The following is a 19612-nucleotide window of genomic DNA, read 5'->3' as shown; positions in this document are numbered from 1 at the left end:
TGCTGCAGCAATGACAGTAAGCATGCAGTGCCACAACACAGGTCACCAAGTTCAGAGGAAAGTGCTTTGGAATGATTTCAATCCACAGAACAGCAAAACAAAACGTGTGATGGTCAAAACAAAGTAGAAAATAACAGAGAAAAAAACAAGTGTACAGAAGAAAAATAAGATTGTTTTCACAGAAGAAGATAAATAAAAATGTGTTTTATAAAGTGATCTCCATCTGTCCTTCTGTGATCTGCCACAAAAAAACTTTCAGGGACAGGACACAGTTACTGTGTTTATGGAAGAAATAAAGGAGATATGCGCAACCTTCATATGGCTCCAGACTTTGCTTTTTAGGGTATGAATCATTCGATATTCTAGAAAAAAATCAAAGAGCACCGTTGTCTCTGTAGGTGTCCTAATAACAGATTATTCATCAGAAGCATGTTTGATCATTCCAAACACACTGGCGATATGTGGTTCATCTCTGCAGCATGACATCTACTCTGAAAAAGCCAAAAAATCTCCAAGTAAAAACTGATGTGGACTTTTGTTTAAAGGGAACCTGAATCGAGTAAAATTATTTAAAATAAACACATGCGTAGCTGCAAATGAATATTACATACTAACCTCACCGTCAGTTCCTCTCAGAAGCTCACCATTTTCTTCTTACAGTGATCCCTTCCAGTTCTGACAATATTTTGTCAGAACTGAAATACACCAGTTGCTGTCAGTTATACATCAGCAGCTGTCAGTTACCAACTGTATGCTTCCCTGTGGCTCAAGTGGGCGATATTACAGTTTAACCATGTGCTGACCAGGAAGCTGTTATGGGGTTATGGCCATTTTCAAAATGGAAGACGGAGAATTCCATTGATCACAGTGGACAAACAGGACACAGGAGAGGAGAAAGAGATTGAGTAGTAGACTACACGGGAGGTAAGTATGACCTGTGTATGGTTATTTTGACTTTTTATGTTCAGTGCAGGTTCTCTTTAAAAGAAAACTGCAGTTGCTGATTTCTCTTAATACTTTAGCAGCCGATTTATTTAGAGACTTGCAAGTGCTCCAGGCCAATTTTTTTTAGCACATTTTTTCATTTCTTCTTTGTATATTTTGTACTGGCTTTAGAACTCTCAGGAAATGAACATTCCACAGAGATCACCTGGCAAGATGCTGCCATCTGTGATACATTTCAGAATGTAAATCAGGGGAGAAGAGTTTTTACAACGGGCAAACACTGACTAAATCATTTATAAATTAATATTGTAAAACAATAAGCACTTTTATTATGTTATATTTTTAATTAACAATACTACCCCTATTCAATATCCAGCAGAGTTCTCTTTTAATCGCAGACTCTAATGGAAAGTAATGCCCCTGCACATTTCATACATTATACATATACAGTAACCAAGTTGCATCATCCTAAAAGCTGTGAAATTTGACATCTGAAACCACACTGCTAACTGCTCAGTGGAAAATGAACAGCCTTATATCTCCAAAGAGCAACTGCTCAATAACAGCTTGAAGCTCAATATGCCTGTTGCACTCACCAGCATTTCAGGCTATGCATTAAGAAATAAGAAGATTCTTCCAAGAGTCCCTTTTCATCTTCTATGTACTTATTGGGGGGGGGGGGGGGGGGGGCGGCCGTAGGAGTTGAAGAGTGCTCAACTGAGACAATTAAGAGGTAAACATAAGTGATAATTTAGACTTTAGAGTAAAAAAAAAGACAAAGACAGACAAGAAGAAAAGAAGAGCAATAGGGAAACATGGACATTACCTTTCAGATCAATTGTCCTTTCAGTTATATCTGACAGCAACTGATATACAGTATAACTGACGGCAACTGACATATTTCAATTCTAACAAAATCCTGTTAGAACCGGAAGGGATCCTTGTTAGAAGAAAATGGAGAGCTTCTGAGAGGAACTGACGGTGAGGTAAGTATGTAATATTCATTTGCAGGTGCATCATGTGTTTATTTTAAATAATTGTACTCGGTTCCCTTTAAGAACTCTGAACATTTAAAGAGAACCCGAGGTGGGTTTGAAGAATATTATCTGCATACAGAGGCTGGATCTGCCTATACAGCCCAGCCTCTGTTGCTATCCCAAACCCTCCTAAGGTCCCCCTGCACTCTACAATCCCTCATAAAATGCAGCCATGCTGCTGACAAACAGCTTGTCAGAGCTGACTGAGTTTATCTCTATAATGTCAGTCTGCTGCTCTTCCCGCCTCCTGCAGAACTCCAGTCCCCGCCTGCATCCCTTCCCTCCCTGCTGATTGAAGAGAAGGGACGGGGGCAGGGACCGGAGCTATGCAGGAGGCGGGGGAGCAGCTGAGACTGACACTACAGATGTAAACACAGCCTCACAGCATGGCTGTTATTTATGAGGGATTGCAGAGTGCAGGGGGACCTTAGTGGGGTTTGAGATAGCAACAGAGGCTGGGCTGTATAGGCAGATCCAGCCTCTGTATGCAGATAACATTCTTTAAACACACCTCGGGTTCTCTTTAAAAACCTAGAGATAGAAAGGAAAGTATCTTAACAACCGGTGGAACTTATCAGTGTCACCTGGTTTAGCCTTGGTTTCTGTTAATTTTTCAGAAAGTGACAGGCTGGTTGTTCTGATGCAGAGTCAGATCTATCCCATACTTATTACTTGCAAATGAATGTAACATTATTCACAATGAATATAAATGGGGTATCTATCTGCAGCAGCTGTCCTTTATGACACTTCTTCAGCCCAACACAGTGAGAACAATGAAATATAATTGCTCATTAGCAGGCTTGGCTTATTATGCTTTGTTCTTTGCCTTATTAAGTAAGCTACTTTGTGTGGCTGCAATACTGTGCCGGTCTGCCGGACTCACTTCACGTGGGAAAAAGAGCTTAAAACCAAAACGCCAGCTTTCTGGACAATCTCATAGCACGGCTGAGTGGTGATCGACATTTTGCATGTGTTACCCAAAAACGCACTGTAGAAAGTGTATTACAATAACGTGATCCATTACAGCGCAGAAATGTGATTATGCCAATACCAGGGCCGGATTTACAACTTAGGAGCCTACGCACAGGCATTCTACTGCCTCTAAACTCCGCCTCTCCACACAGACCACACCACCAAGTAAAATACTGTATATTCTGGCGTATAAGACTACTTTTTAACCCTTGAAAATCTTCTGAGAAGTCAGGGGTCATCTTATACGCCAGGTGTCATTGATGCCGGGTGATATGCCCTATCCTGTTACTGACTCTCAGATCTCGCTGCTGAGGACTGTAGTGAAGCGGCGCAGGCGAACATGTGCGAGATCTGAGATGAAGAGGAGGAGGTAAATAGGATATAAGGGTGGGCCAGAAGGATGAAAGAGGCGTGTTTTATGGGCACAGCGCAATCTATTCTTCCATACCACTCTGATAAACAAGGAGACAGGAGAGCTGACCAATCCGCTTAGAGACAGGTAGAGCTGACCAATCCAAATAGTCATTCGCCTATATACTGTTATATACTGGGTACCACATACAGTACAGCACCAATATCTGTTCACACATAGCACCTGTATATGATTTTTTTTTTTTATTTAGTGTGCGTTGGAAGAGGGGTAGTCTTATACGGCAAGTATATCCCAAACTCTATATTTTAACTGGAAAAGTTGTGGGGGGAGGGGGGGTCGTCTTATACGCCCAGTCGTCTTATACGCTGGAATATACGGAATTTTGAACTCTAATCCCTGTGTAATGTCACTGACTGTCTTTAGAATTTGCACTCTAACTCAGGGGTCTCAAACTCAATTTACCTGGGGGCCGCAGGAGTCAGGATGAGGCTGGGCCACATAAGGGATTTCACAAAAAAAGTCCTCAAATGTCATTATTAACAGTTTTAATTATTTCTTCTGAACATGAAGTGTCCTACCTTATAGTTCGCTTCAGTGCTCCCATTACAAGTAATCCACTGTGTCCCCGCCGCAAAACGAGGCCTGCAGAGCCCCCAAATTGCTCGGGGGGCAATCCGCCGGCATTTCCTGGAAGGGGCAGAGCTTTCAGCTTCAGCTCTGCCCCTCCTGACGTCAATCGCGGCGGATCGCCGCCTCTGCCTGCCCCTCTCACTCTTCCTTCACAGAGAGGGGCGGGGAGAGGCGGCGATCCGTGCGGCGATTGACGTCAGGAGGGGCAGAGCTACAGCTGGAAGCTCTGCCCCTCAGTGCAGTCGTGGATGTTTGCCCGGGGGATTTGGGGGCTCTGCAGCCCTCGTTTAGCTGCGGGGATGCGGTGGATTACTTGGGAGCACTGAAGCGAACTATAAGGTAAAATAGTTCGCTTCCGTGTCGCTTTTGCCGGCGCGGGCAACAAAATATTGTACCGAGGGCCGCAAATGGCCCGCGGGCGCGAGTTTGAGACCCCTGCTCTAATCACTGTCTCATGTTACTCAACTGTCCTTAGGATCTTACTCTTTTACTCTTTAATCACTGTCTCCTCTCACTAAAGATGGCATGAGACAGTGAGTAGAGTGTGAGATTCTCATTTAGTGACATGACGCAGAGATTATGGTTCAAAGGAAATCCTGACGGAAGGGTGTTGCAGTATGACCTCATCAAGCGAGGACCCTTACAAAACAGGCCACGTAAGATGTTGGCGCTATATAAATCAACAATAATAATAATAAAAATGCAGAAGAATGCAGCTGGTATGCAGAGCAGAGTTGCCACTAGAGGTGTACGCATGTGTACACGCCTGTGAGCTGGGCGAAGGGTCAGCTGAATGAAGGCTCACCCTGCTGCTGCTCAAATACCCAGCGGCGTAAAGCACTATTCCCCCTCTGAGTTGTCGCAACTCGGAGGGAGGTGTAATTTGAGGTCTGGCAAACCCCGGAGACCTGAATCACGCTCCACAAAGCCAGAGCCTAATAGTCCGGCAAAAAAGTTAAACTACAATTCTGTTATAAAAAAAAGTCTACATAATTTAAATAATGTTTATTACATGCATATACCATTACTGCACCTTCAAGGAAAACTGAAGTGGGAGATATATGGAGGCTGCCATATTTATTTCCTTTTAAGCAATACCAGCTGCCTGGCAGTCCTGTGGATCTATTTGGCTGCAGTAGTGTCTGAATAACACCAGAAACAAGCATGCAGCTAATCTGTCAGCTCTGATAATGCCAGAAACGCCTGATCTGCTGCTTGCTTGTTCAGGGTCTATGGCTAAAAGTATTAGAGGCAGAGGATCAGCAGGACAGCCAGGCAACTGGTATTGCATAAGAGGAAATAAATATGGCAGCCGACATATCCCTCTAACTTCAGTTGTCCTTTAAAGCAAACCTGCAGCAAAAATAAACCTATGATACAATGAATTGTATGTGTAGTACAACTAAGGAATATTAGTAGCAAAGAAAAGAGTCTCATATTGTCTTCCAGTACAGGAAGAGTTAAGAAACTTACAGTTTTTATCTATGCAAAACAACTTCTCTGAGCTATTTAACTCACTGGGTCCAATACAATCCTGTTTTCTGAAACACGTATACAGCAAAGAAACAGTGAAACAGCTTGAGATAAGGTTTTACTGCAGAGAAGTTGAAAGGGTCATTATTTCTGCTCTGATTTGTAGTTTAAAACACAGAGTTTGGTTTTAAAACTGCAACTATGACAGAATGATGCAATGTTATCTAAAAAAAGCCTTTATAACTGAAAATAAAAAATATGAGACTCTTTTCTTTGCTACTATTGTTCTATTCCTTATCCGTACTACACATACAACATTATATAAGGTTTTTTTTCGTCTCAGGTTTGCTTTAAAGTGAGGGTCCAAGCTAAAAAAAACAAAAAAAAAAATCCACTTACCTGGTGCTTCCTTCAGCCCCTGGCAGCCGTTCTGTGCCCTCGCCGCAGCTCCGGTGCCTCCTGTTGTCCCGCGCTGCAGAAGCCGACCTGGCGAGGTCGGCTTCCTGGTCAGCCCCTTCTGCGCTCCACGGCGCGGGTCACGTAGTCCGGCCAACTTCATCAGCATTGTGCTGCGCAGGCGCAGTAGTTCTGCGCCTGCTTAGTGCGATGCTGATGACGTCGGCCGGAGCTGCGGCGAGGGCACAGGACGGCTGCCAGGGGCTGGAGGAAGTCCCGGGTAAGTGGATTTTGTATTTTTTAGTGAGCTTGGATGTTTCCTTTAACTTGTGCTTTAAAGTGATCCTAAACTGAAAAAAAATTCAACATTTTCACTTACCTGGGGCTTCGACCAGCTCCCCACAGCTGTCCTGTGCCCGTGACGTGCCGAACCGATCCTCCGTTCCCACGCCGCAGTTTACTTTCGTTTCTGCCAAATACTCAGTCAGCGGTCCACTGCGCCACTCGTATCCTCGTAAGCGTTCATGTCAGACGCAGTACACAGTAAGAGGTTCTCACAGACCTAGTAAGAGGTTGTTGCTTACTGTGCTTGCACAGGACGCGTTCGCTGATGTGAATGCGTACGAAAATGCACGTGGCAAGGGCCACAGAGGGGCAGTGGACGCCTACTGATTACTGGTCAGAAACGAAAGTAAGCCGCTGCAGGGGACTGTGCACAGGATGGCTGCGGGGGGCTGGTCGAAGCCCCAGGTAAGTGAAACTCTTGCATTTATTTCAGCTAAGGATCGCTGTCACTGTGATGAATAGAACATGAAGACAGTGTTGCTCAGCTATTCTGGGGATATGCACTCAGCAAAGCATGTCACTTTTCCTGGGGAAACCTGCCCTTCAACTTGCCCTTGGGACAATGTGCTTTGAAGTTATACCTTGTTCTTTTTATTTTGTTAAAGGAAATCTTTTTTGTTCAAGAAAGAAAAAATTGTTAAAGGGCGACAGTAGATTAGAGAGGGAAGACTCAACAGGATCCTGAGGCTTCTCTCTCTAGGTAAGTATCTAATTTTGTACCCGAGCTTCGTCTCGGGTACACTTTAAAGGAAATCTTAAATGAGTACTGTAGGGGGTAGGGGGGAAAAGAGTTGAACTTAACCGGGGCTTCTAATGGTCCCGCGCAGACACCCTGTGCCCGCGCCGCCAGTCACCGATGCTCCGGTCCCCTGCCGGTTCACTTTCAGAATTTCCGACTTTAAAGTTGGCAAACCACTGCGCCTGCGCGGCCGTGCCCTTGCTACCACTGACGTCACCAGGAGGGTATTGCGCAGACCCAACATGTATGTGCCTGCGCAGTACGCTCCTAGTGAGGTCAGCGGGAGCGAGGACATGGCCGCGCAGGCGCATTGGTTTTCCGACTGAAGCAGGGACTGGAGCATTGGTGAGTGGCTGCGCAGGCACAGGACATCAGCTGGGAAGCATTAGAAGCCCCAGGTAAGTTCAACTCTTTTTTCCCCCTACCCCCCTACAGTACTCCTTTGAGCTTAAAAAAAAAAGCAGTTTAACTTTCCTAGGGCTTCTTGCAGCCCCTGCTGTTGTTCTGTGCCTGTGCCATGCTTCCACGAACCTCCAGCCAGCAGCGGCAACCCCCTCAAAACTATCCGGCCACGTGCCTCTGCATTGTGCTCCTGTGCACAACAACAGTCTGCACATGCACAGTACGGGAAATCACTACTGCGCACACGCAGAATGCTCAAGGCTTGGGTACAAAATCAGATACTTACCTTAAAGCGGACCCAAACCAAACATTTTTTTAATTCTAAATATTTAGTTGTACCACTCTGACACATACAAAGATAAATAAACACTCCTTCAAGCCTATGAGCATTTCAGTGTATGCTTTTCACCCTTCTCTTTTCATAACTAGGGTTATACCGGTGGCAGCCATTAGCAATTCCTCCTTTGCTGGACACCTGCTACTCCACCAGTCTGTCGGATTCTGTCCCGGCAATATGAAAGGAAGGGAGGGGTTCCTCCAATAAATGTAAAATATTGTATATTTGTCATCATGCAGCTGAAAAAAGGCTGCTATTTATTATTATAATTTAGAAAATAGCTTTCATTTCTGAAATCTTGTATTTTTAATTTGGGTCCACTTTAAGAGAAGCCTCCGGATCCTATTGAGGCTTCCCTCGCTACTCCGTGGTTCCCTGTTGCTGAGCGCGGCCCCTGGAAGATTAGCGACAATACATGGTAACTAATCACATCGGGGCCACGCAGCTCCTCTTCATGGATCACATGCACACAATAGCCGACAATCCATCCACGCATGCTCGCACGGCTATTACATGCACTTGATCCAGGAAGAGAGCTGCACAGCCCTGATGTGAAGGGGGGCTGCACTCAGCAACAGGGAGCGGTGCTCAGCAACGGGGGGCTTGCGACAACCGAGGGAAGCCTCATTTGGATCCTGAGGCTTCCCTTTCTTCATAGTAAGTATCAGATTTTGAACCCGAGCTTCGGCTCTGGTTCCCTTTAAATAACCCACTAAGTCAGTGAGAACCAGAACTCAGAACAAGGTCAGCTTTTCAGTGTTGCACCAATTTAAAGGTAACATACAAAATTGGCCATGTATATGTGGATTCTTTCTATGTACTTATTCCATCTCTGGCCATAAACACATGTACACTGTTATTAGACAATGCCATTGTAGTCAGCAGTTAAAACTTTGGTTTTCCACTTTTTAAAATATGACCACTTTTTAAAAAAAAATCTCATCTGTAAATGAATCTTATTTTGGTGCAAAGAAACAAGTTTATTTTGAATTTCAAAAACTAAAACGATTTTTGTAAAATGTATAATGCATTCGAATAGACTTTCTGAACTTGGGTTCAAAAGAATACCTGACAGCAGGCTCAACAGTGAGGGGGACTTGCTGATTGCTGTAGCTCTCAAAAGAGTAACATGAGGGGAAGGGGAAAGGGTGGATACACACATGCAATTTTCATTGGTCAATGACTGGCCAATTTTTTTTACTTCCAAGTAGTATGAAGGCCAATGTATTTTTAATACTATGCACAGATTGTGTAGGTAAGCTTTCCTACTACACGGAAGTGGTGAAACTGACCAAACATTGGTCAGTCAAAATTAGATGCATGTATGCACCCAAAGACATTTAAGCCTAGTACACGCTTCCAAATATGATTGGCCAATCACTGACCAATTTTCCCACCTCCATGTAGTATAAGGTACACAATCTGCTCGTAGAATGAATCATCTTATACTAAGCGAAGGTGATAAAATTGGTCATAACTCGATGTGTGTACCAGGCTATACTCCAGGAAAATAGTAGATGATTGGTTGTTTGCAGAAACGACATACCAATCGGATCACTACTGTAAAATATCTGGAGACTGATTAAACCAGAAACACATTGATATGTTGTGAGAAGCATACCCTACATAGTATAGCTTATTGCGTATGTTGGTGAAGGAAATGACAGGTTTCATTTAACATTTGCTTAGCAACTTAAAAACGAGAAGAAGCTCCACAGCACACTCACCCTTTAGGAAGACGATCACTGGCTGCACAGCTGCTGTGCTGCATAAGGAGAAAAGGACTTACTGAGCAGAAATCTTCTCTAGGATAACTGGCGATGTCTATGGGAAGAAATCAGGGCTCCGGGAGTGAATCATTGCACTGTCTGCCCTGCTTGCATTATTATGTCTGCAACAGATGGGCATCAATGCCGGGTGTGTGTTCTAGTTCCCATTACCAAGTACAAAAAGAAGGAAGTGGATGGCTCAAGTGTCTGAGTGTATTACAGGCGGTGAGCTCTAACCACCCAACCCCAAGCCAAAAATGTATCAGGGCTAGTAGAAGATCCTGTTACATGGACACAGCAACCTGCACAGTGTTAACTCTTACTACAGACACGCTGGCCTGTTACAAGTCCTTAGTGTAACAGAACCTCAATATTAACATACACTGGCTGCTGCGCTACTTACTTGTTTACGAAAGAGCTCCTTTTCCTTTAGGAATCCTGTGCTAAGTGTTTCCATGACAGACCTGGAGGAGCACAGATACTGTACTGGCTGTCTTTACACACGGCTTCCTACATACCAGCAGTCAGCTGTTATCAGTAAACATTACAGGTGACACGCTTCTGATGGGTGTGGCTATTCTTAAACGAACGCTATAATGAAGGCATACACAAAGCTATTGCTCAGAATGCCCCTACGATTACACAGGCGATATTTAATCCCTTCACTGCACGATTTCAGTCTTGCTCAATTGATAGCCTGTACTGGATTGCACAGGTTAAAACAAGAGCTGCTATGTGATTTTCAGGTCTGGGATGGAATGATTAAAATTTATTAGTGATTAATCTCCCCTACTTTTCTCCGTACACGTGATTGGAGAAGGTTTTTTTTGTTTGTTTTTTAACAATGAGGTGTTTAAAGGGTACCTGAACTGACATGTGAAATGATGAGATAAACAAGTATAAGAACAGTGTCATTCCTGCATGTAACTAGACTGTGTTCCTTTTTTTCTGTTTCTCTCTGAAATAGTTAAACAGTTAGATATGCAAGTGTCCATTTCTGTATAGTCGGATCTAGTCAGACTATAGGGCAACCCTCAGTGATAAGGAATTACAACCATAAAACTCTTGCCTGCAGAGAACAGCTTTTGAGTGCAAGGAATAGATAAAACAACGTCAATAGTTCATAGATTGGGACTTTGAATCGTGTCAAACTATTTCAAAGATTGAGTCATCCAGCAGAGGCATTAAAACATTAAATCTATGTTTTAAAGAGAAACTCCGACCAAGAATTGAACTTTATCCCAATCAGTAGCTGATACCCCCTTTTACATGAGAAAGCTATTCTTTTTCACAAACAGACCATCAGGGGGCGCTGTATGGCTGATATTGTGGTGAAACCCCTCCCACAAAGAAATTCTGAGTATGTACTCTTGGCAGTTTCCTGTCTGTGAACCCTGTTGCATTGTGTGAAATAGCTGTTTACATCTGTTTCCAACTGCCAAAACAGCAAGCAGCAGCTACATCACTAGCCAGCAGTAAAAATGTCACCATGTGATAAATGTCAGAATATAGATCAGGGATTTAAAATATTTTACAATGGGCAAACACTGACTAAATCATTTATACATAATTATTGTAAAAATGAAGCACTTTTTATTACATTATTTTCACTGGAGTTCCTCCTTAAGCTTTAAAGGATACCTGTAGCCACCTAACTAAAAACAAAGGTTACATACTCACCTGGATGCCTTGAAGCCTTCCCGGTTCTCTCTGCATCCTGTGATTCCACTACCGGGGTCCCATTGCAGCAATCCAGCTTTAATGCCAAAGAGGCCTTTGGGTCTCCTCTCAAGGCTTTGGAAGCACTCAGGCCTCCAAGAACTTTCAAGAAAAGTACTCGGTGTACTCGGTGAACTTGCGAGTGCACACACAGTACACAGCTGTTACTCTTCAGAAGTACTCAGACACCTGAGTATTTCCCAAGTCTTCTGAGGCAACCCAAAGATGCAGTCAAAGAGAAACAGGGGCAGCAGGGGAACAAGGAGACTGAGAGAGCTATTGCCCAAACATATTGTGGGACATACCTGCTGTCCAGGACCCACCCCTAAAGTCCAGTACAATAGATTTTCATTACATGTTATTTTTACTGAAACAACAACAACTCATCTATTAAAAAATGCATAATGCTAGCACTCCCAACTTGCGGCAATATTGTCCCAATATATTTTCTGCATAGAATTTGCATGTTCTGCCCATGTTTAAATAAATTCCCTTCCAAACCCCAAAAACATAAAGGTAGGTTAGACCCTTCTCAACACACACCCTTTAAAATACACCTGTTGAGGTTATCATTACAATAAACAGTCGATAATGACAAACTTGGACAATGTAATAAAAACAGAGATGTCACCTTGTCAACAATGGTTCATAAAGTCAAAACCAGGGTTTTTCCAATAGAAATGTATGGTTGTTGTGACCATACAGTTGGACCATAAGGAAGGCTGAGCACCGAAGAATCAATGCCTTCAAATTGTGGTGCTGGAGAAGACTTTTGAGAATCCTTTGGACTGTAAGAAGATCCAATTAGTCAGTCCTTGAAGTAATTAACCCTGACTGTTCATTGGAAGGAGAAATGCTGAAGATGAAGCTGAAATAGTTTGTGCAAATGATGAGATGGCAGGATTCATTGGAGAAGACCTTGATGCTAGAAAAGATCGAGGGTAAAAGGACGAGAGGACGGCAGAGACTGAGATGGCTATATAGTATCATGGAAGCAACAAACATGAGCTTTGAGAGACAGCAGAGGATAGAGGGGCCTGGTGTGCTGTGGTCCATGGGGTTGCAAAGAGTCGGACATGACACAGAATAGCGACTAAACAACAACAAAAACAGTTGTTATACGGACCTGCCACCTCAGCAACACAGGCTGCTTTCACTAACAGAGAAGAGAATTCAAATTCAACTTTGCATACCGTTACCACAAAAGACAAAACTGAAACTGAGCCTATCAAACCCAGTGATTAATTAACCCAATGGTTATTTACAGTTACGAAACCTATGAAGAATTTATAAGTCAACTTATGAATAGTTGAAAAACACACTAAATTCTAAAACAAGCAATGAAAAGGTTGTATGTAAAGTATAATAATGCATTTATTTATACCGGCCAATACAGGTCAAGTCTGAAGTACACAAGCTAGACGATCCTCGTTTACCGATCTGCCATATCACCAATCATGTAGAACATGGCAGAATGAAGGAACGTTTTGTTCCTTTTTGCCTTCTACTAAGGCAAGTTTACAAAAGACAAAAGGTATTAAGGTAGACAAAGGTTTGAAGATTTGTAATTTCTGCATGCTGTTATGCTATAGAGATCTGTGGGCATTACAATGACTTCCGGTCCTGCACAGACATGCAGCCAGGGGGCGCAGTAAAGTCAGGTTCTCTAAAGTTATACTGTATGCAAGATCAGAGACCAGTGTAATCTGTTATATTTACCTTTCTTGCCTCTAGTATAATACCAGTGACCTGTGCTTCTGGGAGTGGTCAATAAACACTGTAAAAAATATATATATTTTTTTACTGCAGTGCAGCCATACACATTTCAGTTTTTATTTGTGTATTTGCTGTAATACTGTCAATGAATGGCAACTCTTTAGGCAATTTAGATTTGTTTAAATTATGCTAACTTGCTAATATGATTTTATTGCCATCAAACAAAAAGCAGTGTGGCAATCTGATTAACAACTGGCAGTGGCTGGATAATGTACTGGTTAAGGGCTTTACCTCTGATACAGGCAACCTGGGTTCAAATCTCGGCTCTTCCTTTCAGTATGCCAGAACACCTATTCATTAAGGAGACCTACGGCAAGACTCTGGCGCTTTAAATCCGCCGTGAGAAAAACAAGATAAAAATGTTCTGTGACTTGTCTTGAAATATTTCCATATATTTTGATCAAAATTTTCCTTCTTCTGGATAGATATGATTTTTGGTCAATCCGATGAAATGATTGAATCGCCTAGGAAATGAAAGTTTGCGCTGCCATATGTGTCTAATTGAGAATGACGTTTTACTAAAGATCTCATCATCAACAGAATGTCTGTGCTCCAGTAAAATCCCAATCCTTTAATCGTATTGCTGCATAAAATCCCGGGATTTTAAAGTAAAAAAAAAAAAAAACCAGTCGGATACTTACCTAAGGAGTGGGAAGGCTTTGGGTCTTATAGAGCCATCCTGCTCCTCTCTCAGTCTCCTCAGGAGCTGAGTCCTCCCGAAGACAGGCGGCTCCATACTGGATACGTGCGAGAGAGAGGGCACTCGCTCGTGCGCAGTATGGAGCAGCCCATCTTCTGGAGCACTTGGGCTCCCAAAGGCTTCCGAAGCCTCCCTTTGGGGGTGGAGAGAGCAGTTTTTGACTGGTTTATTGGTTGAATACTGCTACGGGGAGCCAGCGCTGGAACGGGGACAAGGAGAGGAGCGGAAAAGCAATATAGAACACAGAACATTCCCTCTCCTTAGGTAAGTATCTGGCTGATTTTTTTTCTCATCGATTTCCAATGACATTAAGCATCAATACAATTGATGATGAGATGACGTAATATATGGTGTTGTCAGGCACTTTGATCAAAGTGCTTAATAATGTACAGTTAGGTCCATAGATATTTGGACAGAGACAATATTTTTGTAATTATGGTTATGTACATTACCACAATGGCTTTTAAATGAAACGACTCTGATGCAATTGAAGTGCAGACTTTCAACTTTAAAGAGACTCTGTACCAAAATTTTGAGCCTTATTTCTTCTATCCTATAAGTTCCTATACCTGTTCTAATCAAAAAAGTAAAGATGACCAGCACTTGCCAATTGTTAAAAAGCAGAATATTTATTCACAAAAAAAAGTGAATAAAAATAGCCATGACATCCGGACTCCCAGAATGTAACTATAGCTCTTGGTAGTAAGTATAGCTCTTAGCTGCATGCAATGGCATGAGGTCTTCCTCCAGAATAGGTTACGCCTCCATTGCAGCCCAATTCTAGTCACAACAGACTGTCGCCGTTTCGAACGGATAAACCGCTCTTTGTCAAGTGAAAGCATGCTTTCACTTGACAAAGAGCGGTTTATCCGGATGTCATGGCTATTTTTATTCACTCTTTTTTGTGAATAAATATTCTGCTTTTTAAGAATTGGCAAGTGCTGGTCATCTTTACTTTTTTGCTTGCATCAAGTCTGTATCAGCCACACAGGCTAGACCTGGCACAGCCATTGAAGCAAGATAGGTGTGCTGTCCAAGAAGTACGAAACATGGATATACCTGTTCTAATGTGGTCTGGCTTACTGCAGCCTTTCCTATTTGCACAGTGGCTGTGCTATGTCTGTTATATAATCTAATCTTCTCTCCTCTGTCGGGTCTTTCAGGCTCAGGCAGTCAGGCTGGAATGTGCTGTGCTGCTTGTGATTGGATAGAAGCTATACACACCCTCTCCAGGCCCCCTGCATACTCTGAGCTACTCTCAGCCTATGACTTGCTATGTCTTTTGTTTGAAAACACTGCATAAAACTGGCAATCACAAGCCAGGATTGCTGCAGGGAGTGGCAGAAACAGCACAGAGGGGCCCAGGAGAACATAATGAATAGAATGGTATGCTTTTTATTGTAAGAATTTTACAGTACAGATTCTCTTTAAATCAGAGGGGTGAACAAAATGACTGATTGAGTGGATTACATTAAAATGGCTGTTCCATGCCCTCGCCTCTATCATGCAGTGTTGGTCTTAATTAGAATTATAGATAGGCACAGACGTATTGAACAAAATATATGGGTAGGTATGGAGAGTGAATTGATGTCTGATGGACTTGAATTGGCACCTTGGTCCGCACACTCACTTAAGATAACTGAACCAGCTGCAGGATTAATTTCATATACCATTAAGCTGTTAGGGAAATATAGATCTAATCCCCTAATTTCTCCATGGCTTACTCCACTTCTTCCTGTTCTTAACAATCCACTTTTTCCACTAGGCTTTCATACCAAAAGCTATACAGCATGGCAAGTAGACCCATCTATTAGAGCTCATCAGCTTATTGCTAACGGAGACTGGATCCCGCTATCTGACTTGCGCACACAGTTTAACCACTTGCCGACCAGGGCTTTCTGCACTGATCGGTGCTGCGTGGGCTCTCCAGCCCGCAGCACCGATCAGGAGTGAGCCAGGGCGATCAGACTACCCCCCTTTTTTCCCCACTAGGGGGATGTCCTGCTGGGGGGGTCTGATCGCCGCCGGCTCTGTTCGTTCGGCGGGGGGGCTCCTCAAAGCCCCCTCTCCGCAGCCATTTTCCGCCTCCGTCCCCCTCCGGCGTTTCCCTTCCTCCTATGGGCAGCTCAGGGCGGAGATCCGTCCTGCGCCGCCTACAACAGATGCCGGCGAATGAGAATGCCGCGATCCCCGGCCAATCAGAGGCCGGGGATCGCTGATCTGCCTTGCGCAGCGCCGTATGATGTAAACAGCTGGGATTTTTTCCCCGCCTGTTTACATTTTGCCGGCGAGCCGCGATCGGCGGCTCTCCGGCTGTTCACGGAGACACCCTCCGTGAACTGACATGGAAAGGCCGCTCTGGAGTTGGAACCAATTCAAGCATTTTATTAGGTCTCAAGGAATAAAGGAAAGACTTAGTAGCTCATTGTCTCCTTTTGAACAAACTTGCCTAGGTAAAGGGGTGGTTAAAGGCATGATATCATTGGTGTACTCACTTCTGAGTTCCTTTGAACAGACAATGCACAGAGGTATGTGGTCCAGCATGAGCATAGCTCTGTGTCTACCTTAGGTATCTTTGCCTCGGGTTAGGTAGCCTTTAAAGTTCCGTGGTAAACATTCTCTGTGGATATTCATGGGATGTGGGTGTATGCCCAACAAAATTGACCATTGTTGATACTACCTTTTTGCCATTTTTTAAACATATATAGGATATTTTCAAAGCTACAGTAATCTTTTTGTTATACTAAAGAAGTCATAGCGACAGGAATGTTGGTGTAAAGTGAAATCTTCTGTTTGTTTTGTAAGGAGGAAAAATAAATGTCTTGACACTGATGGTGTTCTTAGTTGGTTTTTAAATCTGACTTTAATTAGTTTGTGTTTAGAGGCAAAACGCAAGAAGAAAATGAGGTTGAATCCCAACCAGGTCAACATCTGCAAGGAGTTTGTATGTTCTCCCCTTGTCTGTGTGGGTTTCCTCCGGGCACTTTGGTTTCCTCCCACATCCCAAAAACATACAGATAAGTTAATTGGCTTCCCCCTAAATTGGCCCTAGACTACAACACATACACTACATGATACATACACATAGGACATATGACTATGGTAAGGACTAGATTGTGAGCTCCTCTGAGGGACAGTTAGTGACAAGACAATATATATATATACTATGTACAGCGCTGCGGAAGATGTCGGTGCTATATAAATACTACAGAATAATAATGTTCTCTCTGCGAACGTTCTGTTCCCAAGTGGTGACGAGAAGTAATTCTATGTATCTGTTTGTAGGAATTTCTATCTTTGTGTACGTGAAGTTGATTTAGTATGTGGGCGAAATAAAAACAAGTAGAAGTAAATGGAGGCTGCCACTCTCACAGAGATCTTTTCTCAGGAATAATGTTCCCTCTGTAATCATAATGCCACATTAAGTTGTGCTGCCTTGACGTTTCATTTCAACGTTTCCAGGCCAGAATTTTCCAAGAACACAACAGTATATTACTTCACTGTATTAGGGGGAAATTCCACTATTGTTTAAAGGAAACCCGAGGTGAAAATAAACAGATGAGATACACAATATTATTTATCCTCCTCCTTCTGAAAATGACTTTTTTTTTAGAATACAACAGTTTAATTTTCTTTTTAAAAGCTAAAAAAGTAAGTTTAATTTTGTACTGTCTCAAATGAATGATACAGCGTTTCACACACGTCTGAGAGAGTTCTAAGCCAAAAGCTATGAACTACTGCCTTTTTATCTATTACCTGCACTAAGAAGCTGTTGTTTTGCCAAGCAAGCGTTTTATGGCTGTAATTCCTTAACAGTGAGGTCCCGACTAGAGAGAAACTGTCACTTGCATACCTGAATGTTAACTCTTTCAGGCAAAAGAAAGAAGAAGAAAAGGAACACAGCCTAGTTATTGTATTCCAGATGGGATATTAATCTTTTACACTGAATTTGTATTTGTTTTTATTATGTGCACTATTTATTCCAGTCCAGCTCTTTGTAGTATTTAAGGAGCTAATTACCCTTCAGGTGTCTGATTCAGCCCTGGATGGGAAGGGGTTTCATATATATATATATATATATATATATATATATATATATATATATATATATATATATATATATATATATATATATATATATATATATATCTTTCTGTCTTGTCTTTGGTGAGCTATGGCTAAGAACCTGTGTCTCTGAAACACGTCAGCTGCCTTAAAGGGAACCTGAACTGAGAGGGAATGTTTCCTTTTAAACAATACCAGCTTCCTGGCAGTCCTGCTCATCTCTTTGGCTGCAATAGTGGCTGAATCACACACCTGAAACAAGCATGCAGATAATCCAGTCTGACTTCAGTCAGAGCACCTGATCTGCATGCTTGTTGAGGGGCTGTGGCTAAAAGTATTAGAGACTCAGGATCAGCAGGAAAGTCGGGTAACTGTTATTATTATAAACGGAACAATCCATATCCTTCTCCGTTTAGGTTTTCTTTAAACTTTTCATACAATCAGTGGCATATTGCACTTTTTGAGCTCTCATTGTCTCTGTGTGTTTTTCTCAATGTGTCAAGTTACCTCATGCCTCAACAGTGCAATAGTGTTGTTAAAAACTAAACTAAACTAAACTAAAACTAAAAACAAATGGAATAGCTTATCGAAAAGGCACAGTAGTAACAATACCAACAAATAAGTTTTGTCTCAAGAGGAACAAATCTGTGTGAATGCTGGCATTTCTGAAGGAATCCTATGGGTGCTACAACTGCTCATCCCGGCCACAGCTGGCATTTGTTATGTCTATCCGAACAGTTACATTGGCAGTAAAGCCAGCAGGCTGACCTACAAAACTCCTGCCAAAGTACATGCTGTGAATAACCAGTGGTCAAAGGATAAGATGATTAGAGAGCAACAGACAGAGAATAAATACAAGTGGATTACACACCTTGCTTGGAGCGGCTTGCCTGTTTAAATGAAGGATAGATAGCCTGGTAATCATACATCACAGACTTCTAACATATAGTGTCTCTATGTATAATGCTGGGTCCACCCGATACGTTTTTCCGCTCGATTTTCCACCCAAATGTTTTTTCCGCAAGATTCTCTTATCTTGGGCTCATTTTTCTTATATTTATCCATTCACTTCTATGAGAAATCGAGCCAAAAAACAATTGGAAAGAATTATGGACATGTCAGAAATTATCCATCGAACTCATCTATCGGGGGTAAAAATGTATGGTGTATTCCCAGCATAAGACATTGCAAGAAGTGGATAAGAAATGTCCCTTTTCCTTTTCCTGGTGCTACACAGGAAATCATCAGATCAGATCATGGTCCTTTAACGGGAATCAGGAAATTTGGGCCTTTGAGGCTAATGGACTATTTGGGTGCCCCATAGTCGCTAATGCAAAGTATTGACTATTGAGCGCCAAAGAGGAATTTTTTGTTTATCAGGTGCAGTGCCCATCTAACCATAAATATTCATATTGAGAATTAGTGTTTTGTAAAATATTGTTTTGAAATTCGTTTTGACAATTATAATTTTGTAAATTATTGTTTTGAAATGTATTATCTTAGGTTAGGCACCACCAGGGGGGTTTTAAAGTTAGGCACCACCAAGGGGGGTCTTTGGGTTATTTACTACCGGGGGGGTCTTAGGGTTAGGCACAAGAAGGGGGATCTTAGGGTTAGGCACCACCAGGCGGGGGGTTTTTAGGTCTTAAGGTTAGGAACCACAGGAGGGGGGACTTAGGGTTAGGCCTCCCCCGGGCGAGGGTCTTAGGCACAAGCAGGGAGATCTTAGGGTTAGGCACCACCAGGGGGGGTCTTAAGGTTTTGAACCACGAGAAGGGGGGCTTAGGGTAAGGCCTCCACCTGGGGGGTCTTAGGGTTAGACACCACCGGGCTAGAGTCTTAAGGTTAGGAACCGTCAGAGGGGGGACTTAGGGTTAGGCACCACCAGGGGTGGGTTCTGTGTGAGAGTAGGATTAGGTTTAGTAAAATATGTG

General features: G+C 42.8%; 1 protein-coding gene across 2 annotated transcripts in view; it reads right to left on the bottom strand.

Annotated features, from left to right (window-relative positions):
* Positions 1–19612, bottom strand: part of PRKAG2 (protein kinase AMP-activated non-catalytic subunit gamma 2) — a 421795-nt gene that overhangs the window by 287024 nt on the left and 115159 nt on the right. The window contains exon 1 of one of the 2 annotated variants that reach the window (XM_068235914.1): positions 9822–9840. The exons of the other annotated variant lie outside the window; for it this stretch is intronic. The gene's annotated coding sequence lies outside the window, so the exon portion shown is untranslated. Of the gene's footprint in view, positions 1–9821; positions 9841–19612 lie in introns of those variants that run through there. 2 annotated transcript variants of the gene reach the window in all.

The sequence above is a fragment of the Hyperolius riggenbachi genome, chromosome 5, assembly GCF_040937935.1.
Source record: "Hyperolius riggenbachi isolate aHypRig1 chromosome 5, aHypRig1.pri, whole genome shotgun sequence".
NCBI classification, from domain to species: Eukaryota; Metazoa; Chordata; class Amphibia; order Anura; family Hyperoliidae; genus Hyperolius; species Hyperolius riggenbachi.
Note: the sequence above shows the minus strand (reverse complement) of the source record. Positions and strands in the feature narration are given on the sequence as shown.